The sequence below is a fragment of the Hylobates moloch genome, unplaced genomic scaffold, assembly GCF_009828535.3.
Source record: "Hylobates moloch isolate HMO894 unplaced genomic scaffold, HMol_V3 SCAFFOLD_8, whole genome shotgun sequence".
Taxonomy (NCBI): domain Eukaryota; kingdom Metazoa; phylum Chordata; class Mammalia; order Primates; family Hylobatidae; genus Hylobates; species Hylobates moloch.
Window position 1 is genome coordinate 47,762,934 of NW_026652283.1, and position 10,560 is coordinate 47,773,493.

The 10,560-nt window shown below is 44.0% G+C and overlaps 1 protein-coding gene across 4 annotated transcripts in view; it reads right to left on the reverse strand.

Annotated features, from left to right (window-relative positions):
• LOC116473121 (cytochrome P450 4X1) overlaps positions 1 to 10,306 on the reverse strand; it is a 94,492-nt gene extending 84,186 nt beyond the window's left edge. For 3 of the 4 annotated variants that reach the window (XM_058442403.1, XM_058442402.1, XM_058442401.1), the window contains exons 1-2: positions 8,406 to 8,647; positions 6,798 to 6,896 (exon numbers count right to left, since the gene is read on the reverse strand). The gene's annotated coding sequence lies outside the window, so the exon portion shown is untranslated. Of the gene's footprint in view, positions 1 to 6,797; positions 6,897 to 8,405; positions 8,648 to 10,153 lie in introns of those variants that run through there. The other variant, XM_058442404.1, reaches the window with a different exon arrangement.
• Between the last annotated feature and the right edge of the window lie 254 nt (positions 10,307 to 10,560).

Genomic DNA, 10,560 nt, shown 5'->3' on the forward strand with positions numbered 1-10,560 from the left:
CACTGGGGAGTGTCTGAAAGTGAGTGCAGGACAGTGGGTGCAGTGCACCAAGTGTGAGCTGAAGCAGGGCGAGGCATCGCCTCACCCAGGAAGCGCAAGGGGTCAGGGAATTCCTTTTCCTAGTCAAAGAAAGGGGTGACAGACAGCACCTGGAAAATCGGGTGACTCCCACCCTAATACTGAGCTTTTCCAACAGTCTTAGCAAACAGCACACCAGGAGATTATATCCTGCACCTGGCTCAGAGGGTCCTATGCCCACGGAGCCCCACTCATTGCTACCACAGCCGCCTGTGATCAAGCTGCAAGGAGGCAGCGAGGCTGGGGGAGGGGCGCCCACCATTGCTGAGGCTTGAGTAGGTAAACAAAGCGGCCAGGAAGCTCGAACTGGGTGGAGCCCACCACAGCTCAAGGAGGCCTGCCGGCCTCTGTAGACTCCACCTCTAGGGGCAGGACATAGCCAAACAAAAGGCAGCAGAATCCTCTGCAGACTTAAATGTCCCTGTCTGACAGCTTTGAAGAGAATAGTGGTTCTCCCAGCAAGCAGCTGGAGATCTGAGAACAGACCCTCTTCAAGTGGGTCCCTGACCCCCAAGTAGCCTAACTGGTAGGCACCCCCCAGTAGCGGCAGACTAACACCTCACACGGCCGGGTACTCCTCTGAGACAAAACTTCCAGAGAAATGATCAGGCAGCAACATTTGCTGCTCACCAATATCTGCTGTTCTGCAGCCTCCACCGCTGATACCCAGGCAAACAGGGTCTGGAGTGGACCTCCAGCAAACTCCAACAGACTTGCAGCTGAGGGTCCTGAGTGTTAGAAGGAAAACTAACAAACAGAAAGGACATCCACAACAAAACCCCATCTGTACGTCACCATCATCAAAGACCAAAGGTAGATAAAACCACAAAAATGTGGAAAAAACAGAGCAGAAAAACTGGAAACTCTAAAAATTGGAGCGCCTCTCCTCCTCCAAAGGAATGCAGCTCCTCACCAGCAATGGAACAAAGCTGGACAGAGAATGACTTTGACGAGTTGAGAGAAGAAGGCTACAGACGATCAAACTACTCTGAGCTAAAGGAAGAAGTTCGAACCCATGGCAAAGAAATTAAAAAGCTTGAAAAAAAATTAGACGAATGGCTAACTAGAATAACCAATGCAGAGAAGTCCTTAAAGGACCTGATGGATCTGAAAACCAAGGCACAAGAACTATGTGACGAATGCACAAGCCTCAGTAGCCGATTTGATCAACTGGGAGAAAGAGTATCAGTGATGGAAGATCAAATGAATGAAATGAAACGAGAAGAGAAGTTTAGAGAAAAAAGAATAAAAAGAAAGGAAAAAAGCCTCCAAGAAATATGGGACTCTGTGAAAAGACCAAATCTACGTCTGATTGGTGTACCTGAAAGTGACGAGGAGAATGGAACCAAGCTGGAAAACACACTGCAGGATATTATCCAGGAGAACTTCCCCAATCTAGCAAGGCAAGCCAACATTCAAATTCGGGAAATACAGAGAATGCCACAAAGATACTCCTTGAGAAGAGCAACTCCAAGACACATAATTGTCAGATTCGTTAAAGTTGAAATGAAGGAAAAATGTTAAGGGCAGCCAGAGAGAAAGGTCAGGTTACCCACAAAGGGAAGCCCATCAGACTAACAGCTGATCTCTCGGCAGAAACTCTACAAGCCAGAAGAGAGTGGGGGCCAATATTCAACATTCTTAAAGAAAAGAATTTTCAACCCAGAATCTCATATCCAGCGAAACTAAGCTTCATAAGTGAAGGAGAAATAAAATCCTTTACAGACAAGCAAATGCTGAGAGATTTTGTCACCACCAGGCCTCCCCTAAAAGAGCTCCTGAAGGAAGCACTAAACACGGAAAGAAACAACTGGCACCAGCCACTGCAAAAACATGCCAAATTGTAAAGATCATCGAAGCTAGGAAGAAAGTGCATCAATAATGAGCAAAACAACCAGCTAACATCATAATGACAGAATCAAATTCACACATAACAATATTAACTTTAAATGTAAATGGGCTAAATGCTCCAATTAAAAGACACAGACTGGCAAATTGGATAAAGAGTCAAGACCCATCAGTGTGCTGTATTCAGGAAACACATCTCACGTGCAGAGACACATATAGGCTCAAAATAAAGGGATGGAGGAAGATCTACCAAGCAAATGGAAAACAAAAAAAGGCAGGGATTGCAATCCTGGTCTCTGATAAAACAGACTTTAAACCAACAAAGATCAAGAGAGACAAAGAAGGCCATTACATAATGGTAAAGGAATCAATTCAACAAGAAGAGCTAACTATCCTAAATATATATGCACCCAATACACGAGCACCCAGATTCATAAAGCAAGTCCTTAGTGACCTACAAAGAGACTTAGACTCCCACACAATAATAGTGGGAGACTTTAACACCCCACTGTCAACATTAGACACATCAACGAGACAGAAAGTTAACAAGGATATCCAGGAATTGAACTCAGCTCTGCACCAAGCCGACCTAATAGACATCTACTGAACTCTCCACCCCAAATCAACAGAATATACATTCTTCTCAGCACCACACCGCACTTATTCCAAAATTGACCACATAGATGGAAGTAAAGCACTCCTCAACAAATGTAAAAGAACAGAAATTATAACAAACTGTCTCTCAGACCACAGTGCAATCAAACTAGAACTCAGGATTAAGAAACTCACTCAAAACCGCTCAGCTACATGGAAACTGAACAACCTGCTCCTGAATAACTACCTGGTACATAACGAAATGAAGGCAGAAATAAAGATGTTCTTTGAAACCAGTGAGAACAAAGACACAATATACCAGAATCTCTGGGACACATTCAAAGCAGTGTGTAGAAGGAAATTTATAGCACTAAATGCCCTCAAGAGAAAGCAGGAAAGATCTAAAATTGACACCCTAACATCACAATTAAAAGAACTAGAGAAGCAAGAGCGAGCACATTCAAATGCTAGCAGAAGGCAAGAAATAACTAAAATCAGAGCAGAACTGAAGGAGATAGAGACACAAAAACCCTTCAAAAAATCAATGAATCCAGGAGCTGGTTTTCTGAAAAGATTAACAAAATTGATAGACTGCGAGCAAGACTAATAAAGAAGAAAAGAGAGAAGAATCAAATAGATGCAATAAAAAATGATAAAGGGGATATCACCACTGATCCCACAGAAATACAATCTACCATCAGAGAATACTATAAACACCTCTATGCAAATAAACTAGAAAATCTAGAAGAAATGGATAAATTCCTCGACACATACACCCTCCCAAGACTAAACCAGGAAGAAGGTGAATCTCTGAATAGACCAATAACAGGCTCTGAAATTGAGGCAATAATTAATAGCTTACCAACCAAAAAAAGTCCAGGACCAGATGGATTCACAGCCGAATTCTACCAGAGGTACAAGGAGGAGCTGGTACCATTCCTTCTGAAACTATTCCAATCAATAGAAAAAGAGGGAATCCTCCCTAACTCATTTTATGAGGCCAGCATCATCCTGATACCAAAGACTGGCAGAGACACAACAAAAAAAGAGAATTTTAGTCCAATATCCCTGATGAATATCAATGCAAAAATCCTCAATAAAATACTAGCACACCAAATCCAGCAGCACATCAAAAACCTTATCCACCAGGATCACGTGGGCTTCATCCCTGGGATGCAAGGCTGGTTCAACATACGCAAATCAATAAATGTAATCCAGCATATAAACAGAACCAAAGACAAAAACCATATGATTATCTCAATAGATGCAGAAAAGGCCTTTAACAAAATTCAACAACACTTCATGCTAAAACCTCTCAATAAATTAGGTATTGATGGGACGTATCTCAAAATATTAAAAGCTGTTTATGACAAACCCACAGCCAATATCATACTGAATGGGCAAAACCTGGAAGCATTCCCTTTGAAAACTGGCACAAGACAGGGATGCCCTCTCTCACCACTCCTATTCAACATAGTGTTGGAAGTTCTGGCCAGGGCAATCAGGCAGGAGAAGGAAATAAAGGGTATTCAATTAGGAAAAGAGGAAGTCAGATTGTCTCTGTTTGCAGATGACATGATTGTATATTTAGAAAATCCCATCATCTCAGCCCAAAATCTCCTTAAGCTAATAGGCAACTTCAGCAAAGTCTCAGGATATAAAACCAATGTGCAAAAATCACAAGCATTCTTATACACCAATAACAGACAAACAGAGAGCCAAATCATGAGTGAACTCCCATGTACAATTGCTTCAAAGAGGATAAAATACCTAGGAATCCCAATTACAAGGAATGTGAAGGACCTCTTCAAGGAGAACTACAAACCACTGCTCAATGAAATAAAAGAGGACACAAACAAAGGGAAGAACATTCCATGCTCATGGGTAGGAAGAATCAATATCGTGAAAATGGCCATACTGCCCAAGGGAATTTAGAGATTCAATGCCATCCCCATCAAGCTACCAATGACTTTCTTCACAGAATTGGAAAAAACTACTTTAAAGTTCATATGGAACCAAAAAAGAGCCCGCATTGCAAGTCAATCCTAAGCCAAAAGAACAAAGATGGAGGCATCATGCTACCTGACTTCAAACTACACTACAAGGCTACAATAACCAAAACAGCATGGTACTGGTACCAAAACAGAGATATAGACCAATGGAACAGAACAGAGCCCTCAGAAATAATGCCGCATATCTACAACCATCTGATCTTTGACAAACCTGACAAAAACAAGCAATGGGGAAAGGATTCCCTATTTAATAAATGGTGCTGGGAAAACTGGCTAGCCATATGTAGAAAGCTGAAACTGGATCCCTTCCTTACACCTTATACAAAAATTATTTCAAGATGGATTAAAGACTTAAATGTTAGACCCGAAACCATAAAAACCCTAGAAGAAAACCTAGGCAATACCATTCAGGACATAGGCATGGGCAAGGACTTCATGTCTAAAACACCAAAAGCAATGGCAGCAAAAGCCAAAATTGACAAATGGGATCTTATTAAACTAAAGAGCTTCTGCACAGCAAAAGAAACTACCATCAGAGTGAACAGGCAACCTACAGAATGGGAGAAAATTTTTGCAATCTCCTCATCCGACAAAGGGCTAATATCCAGAATCTACAAAGAACTCAAACAAATTTACAAGAAAAAAACAAACAACCCCATCAAAAAGTGGGCAAAGGATATGAACAGACACTTCTCAAAAGACATTTATGCAGCCAACAGACACATGAAAAAATGCTCATCATCACTGTCCATCAGAGAAATGCAAATCAAAACCACAATGAGATACCATCTCACACCAGTTAGAATGGTGATAATTAAAAAGTCAGGAAAGAACAGATGCTGGAGAGGATGTGGAGAAATAGGAACACTTTTACACTGTTGGAGGGACTGTAAACTAGTTCAACCATTGTGGAAGTCAGTGTGGCGATTCCTCAGGGATCTAGAACTAGAAATACCATTTGATCCAGCCATCCCATTAGTGGGTATATACCCAAAGGATTATAAATCATGCTGCTATAAAGACACACACACATGTATGTTTATTGAGGCACTATCCACGATAGCAAAGACTTGGAACCAACCCAAATGTCCAACAATGAGAGACTGGATTAAGAAAATGTGGCACATATACACCATGGAATACTATGCAGCCATAAAAAAGAATGAGTTCATGTCCTTTGTAGGGACATGGATGAAGCCGGAAACCATCATTCTCAGCAAACTATCACCAGGACAAAAAACCAAACACCGCATGTTCTCACTCATAGGTGGGAATTGAACAATGAGAACACATGGACACAGGAAGGGGAACATCACACACCAGGGCTTGTTGTGGGGTCGGGGACGGGGGAGGGATAGCATTAGGAGATATACCTAATGTTAAATGACGAGTTAATGGGTGCAGCACACCAACATGGCACATGTTTACGTATGTAACTAATCTGCACGTTGTGCACATGTACCCTAAAACTTAAAGTATGATAAAAAAAAGTATATATATATAAATAAATTAAAAATAAAATAAAAATTACAGAATTCCCATTTCATTCTTTTTATAGATGGAACTCTTTGATGAGATGCTCCATCTTTCTCTCTATTTTCTAAAACACATTAATCATGGCTATTTTAATATTTCTGTCTGAATACTCAATATCTGTTTCTCCTATGGGATAATTTCTGTTGCCTGCTTTGGTTTTTCTTTGCTTTTGGTGAATGGGTCATCATACCTACTGATTTCTTATTAAATGCTGAGCCTTATGTGTGAGAGATCATAGAGACTCTGGTTGGTGTTACCTTTAGCTAAAGAGGGTCACGTTATCTATTCACACAGAATACTGTCAGAGCCCCACAGTGTGGTCCATAGGACGTAGGCAGTTTGGACACAGGATTTCCTTTTGATGTTTGCAAATTGCTTTGCTTTACAGTAGTTGTAATTATACTGTACATTTATTTTGTTCAATTTCTCTCTATGTCACAGCCCAAACAAGCACTAAAAGGCACCTATACAGGTTGGAGTTTCAGGCATATGTAAGGAAAAGGGCCAGTAGACACAGATGAGCATTTTTGTGTGGTGATTCTCATCTCTTTCCAGGACAAATGGAAAAAGACCATTGCTGATGCACATCTGAAATCTTCTGAACACATTTCCCAGTGACCCCGAACACTATTATGAAGTATACCTTCAGTCACAAGGTAGTCATTCAGGCTGCTCTCACAAAATACCACAGACTGGATCACTTATAAGCAACAGAAACGTAGTACTCACAGTTCTGGAGGCTGGACGTCTGAGATGAGGGTACAGCATGGTCAGGTGCTGGTGAGGGCGCTCTTCAGCATAATACTCATAGTTCTGGAGGCTGGACATCTGAAATGAGGGTGCAGCGTGGTCAGGTGCTGGTGAGGGCTCTCTTCAGGGCTGCAGACTGCTGTCCTCTCACTGTGTCCTCACATGGCAGAAAGAGAGCTCACTGGGGTCCCTTTTATAAGGGCACTAATCTCATTCATGAGGGCTCCATCCTCATGACCTATTTTTTTCCAAAAGGCCCCACCTTCTAATAACATCACACTGGGGGCTAAGATTTAAACACATGAATTTGAAGGGGAGACATACATTCAGTCTATAACACCAGGGCAGTGCCCAAGTGAACAGGTTATGAGTAAAGGACAAGAAGTAAACTCATTCGCCACTAGTCATTTCATCCGTTAGTACGCTGCCCCACCTCTTCTCTTCCAGAACCCTTAGACTCCTGCCCAGAAGTGGTGTCTAATATTACCAAACTCATCCACCCTTGCCAGAATACTTTCCTGCATCACAACGACCTGGTTTACAAATTCAGCCATCAGAGCTTCCATTTTAATAAAGATTGCCAGGTCGCCATGACCACACAGGTTTGTCTTGGGCTTTGCATTGCCTGAGACCTCTATAAAACAACCAGCTGCCTAAGACACAAATCCTGGTGATGGGTGCTTTCACTGTGGTGGTTGGAAAAAATACGGCATAGAGATAGTCCTCAAGAAATAAATGGTAGCTAAACTTGAGGCAGGGCAAGGCCAGTTCTAGCATCCCAAACACCCGACTTCTAGCCAGGGTTCTATCCGCCCTCACATCTCCCCAAGCATCCATCAATGGCCACTCCACTCAGACCCCCAGCCTCGGCAGACTCCCTATATGCACTGGTAATGGGGGAGTTCCTGGTCCAGTATTGATTTTCTCATCAGTTTTCACATTCAGTCCATAACACCAGGGCAGTGCCCAAGTGAACAGGTAAAGGACAAAAAGTAAACTTCACATTGATGGGACCATCAATGCTGAACCAGTAACTGTATAAGTTCTGCCATCTTGTGGCTGTTCAAGATATTGCAAGCAGGCCAGGCGCGGTGGTTCACGTCTGTAATCTCAGCATTTTGGGAGGCCAAGGCGGGTGGATCACAAGGTCAGGAGTTCCAGACCAGCCTGGCCAACATAGTGAAACCCCGTCTCTACTAAAAATACAAAAATTAGCTGGGCATAGTACCGTGTGCCTGTAATCCCAGCTACTTGGGAAGCTGAGGCAGGAGAATTGCTTGAACCCGGGAAGAGGAGGTTGCGGTGAGCAGAGATCGCACCACTGCACTCCAGCCTGGGTGACAGAGAAAGACTCCGTCTCAAAAAAAAAAAAAAAAAAAAAAGATATTGCAACCAACACAGAGAACAGGAACTGGTATTACATATGGAGAAAGCAATAAACTTTGTGAACAAGTTTTTAGAAAGTGTTCAGCCTCTGTTAGTCCACCACCACCCCCACGCCCCTCCACACACACTGTTTACACTGTGGTGGAATTGATTAAGTGTAGATGGATTCAACCCTTAAGGAAAACAATAGAAAGCATGTACCTTACAAGAGCCTCGGAAATGCTCATATTCTTTGATAGAGTGATTGGATCTTCATCTGCTGAGAGTCGGTCCTATAAAAAGGCTGGGCGCGGTGGCTCACACTTGTAATCCCAGCACTTTGGGAGGCCGAGGCAGGCGGATCACAAGGTCAGGAGATCGAGACCACGGTGAAACCCCGTCTCTACCAAAAAATACAAAAAAATTAGCCGGGCGTGGTGGCGGGCGCCTGTAGTCCCAGCTACTCGGGAGGCTGAGGCAGGAGAATGGTGTGAACCCGGGACGCGGAGCTTGCAGTGAGCCGAGATTGCGCCACTGCACTCCAGCCTGGGTGACAGAAAAAAAAAAAAGTCTTTTTTCAGGGTCTGTAAGTGGCACAAGGACCAGGGTCAAGCAGGCAAAGACAGAGGCAGAGACTAGAGATCCATGAGGAGTGGCCAGAAACCAGTGCCTTACCTGACCAACCAAGCGGACAGGATGGATAGAAAAGAGAGGACCAGAGAACAGCCAGCCAGGATGTTGGTAAGGTTCAGGGAAGGGAGGTGAGCCTATTTCTGGGCTCAGCTGAACCATCAGCCAAGCCTGGGCTCACCCAGCCCAGCTGGGTTGCAAACTAAATCTAGACCCTACCCTACCAAGTAAAGAATGACCTTTGAGAAGAGGTAAAACTATGTTTAAGACCCTCAGCTGGGTGAGGTAACAGGGGTGAACATAGAGTGGACAATGGCTGGTGGGCAATGGGAATGGGCAATGATTGACAGGCAGCTGGCTGTGCATGGCAACCATGGGTCTAAAGCATGCTAGGTCTTATGCTAGGGCTTTACACTGGATGGTCACCACAGATAAAAGGAGATCCTGAGACCTGGGGAGGCTAAGTGATGTAAGTAGCTGAGCTAGTATTGACTAACCCACATTCATTCATTCATTCACTCAGCAAACACTAAGTACTTGTTCGATGCAGGCACTACGCCAGTTTTCGTGGGGACATCCCGTCCTCCAAGAGCTGAGAGTGAGATGTAGTAAAAGATGTCAGGGAGACGCCCCGAAGAAGGTGAGGCTAGCAGAAGGAAAAACATGAACAACACGGGCATGGAGATGTGTGGTGAGGGAGGGGAGGGGAGGCACAAGTTCCAGCAGTAGGTGTGTTGGCAGCACTGGAAAGGGAGGAGGTGGAGTCATCTAGTGGCTGCTCGAGATATTGCAGGCAAGGAAAGGAAAATCACGATGGCTGTCATTCACTGAGCATACTACACGCTTTCTTTACAGCCATTTACTCTTCACCACAGCCTCATAAGATGGGTCTCATTTTATCCCTAATTTGCATATTCAGTCCCTGATATACCCTTGTTAGGGTACATCCCACTAATATAAAATTGGCAGGATGGGATTTGCTCAGGGAAATTTGGCTTCAGGCTCATGCACATAGCCACTAGGCTACACCTGCCTTGAGTTTAGATTCCTCTCGCAGGTGTGAATGGCTGGATTCCAGCAGGAAAGGTCTCCCTAGCTGCAGGGCAGAGGAAAACTTGGGGGTAAAAATGAAAACAAGGGAGCAGGCAGCTGCAAACATCAGGCAAGATCGAGGCTTGCACCCGGAGGGAGATGTGTTGGAAAGTGAAATTCAGGGGCTGAGGGAGAGGGGGATTCTGGGTGACTCCCCTATCTCTGGTCTGGGTGAATGGGTGCCACTTACAGGAACAGAGGACTCAGGTTGGTGAAAGATCAAGAATTCCATTTTGGACCTGAGGTACCTGTGGAGCTGTGCAGGAGGGAGTGGAGCTGAAGGAGCTGATCTAGAAGCTGATACTTTACTGGAAGCAGTGTAACTGAGTGCAAGGGATAAGGTCTCCATGTCAACACATAGCTCTCGGAGACCTCCAATATTCCAGGACACTTGCACATTGCAATAAAGAGGTGTACGTGGTCTTTGCCTCACAAAGTTCAGAGTTCACAATCAGAGAGATGGGCGGCATGACCAGGGTGAGCCTGCAGGCTCACAGGAGCTTGATGAGCTGAGGGCAGGTGGTCAGGAACAGCTTCCCAGAGAAAATGGTGATTATCCTATGATATTGAGAGCAGAAGAATCAGATAGACCATCTTACCTTTCAACAGGGAGCCGGACAATAGTGTTTTTGGTGAGAGCAGTCCCAGCAGAGTG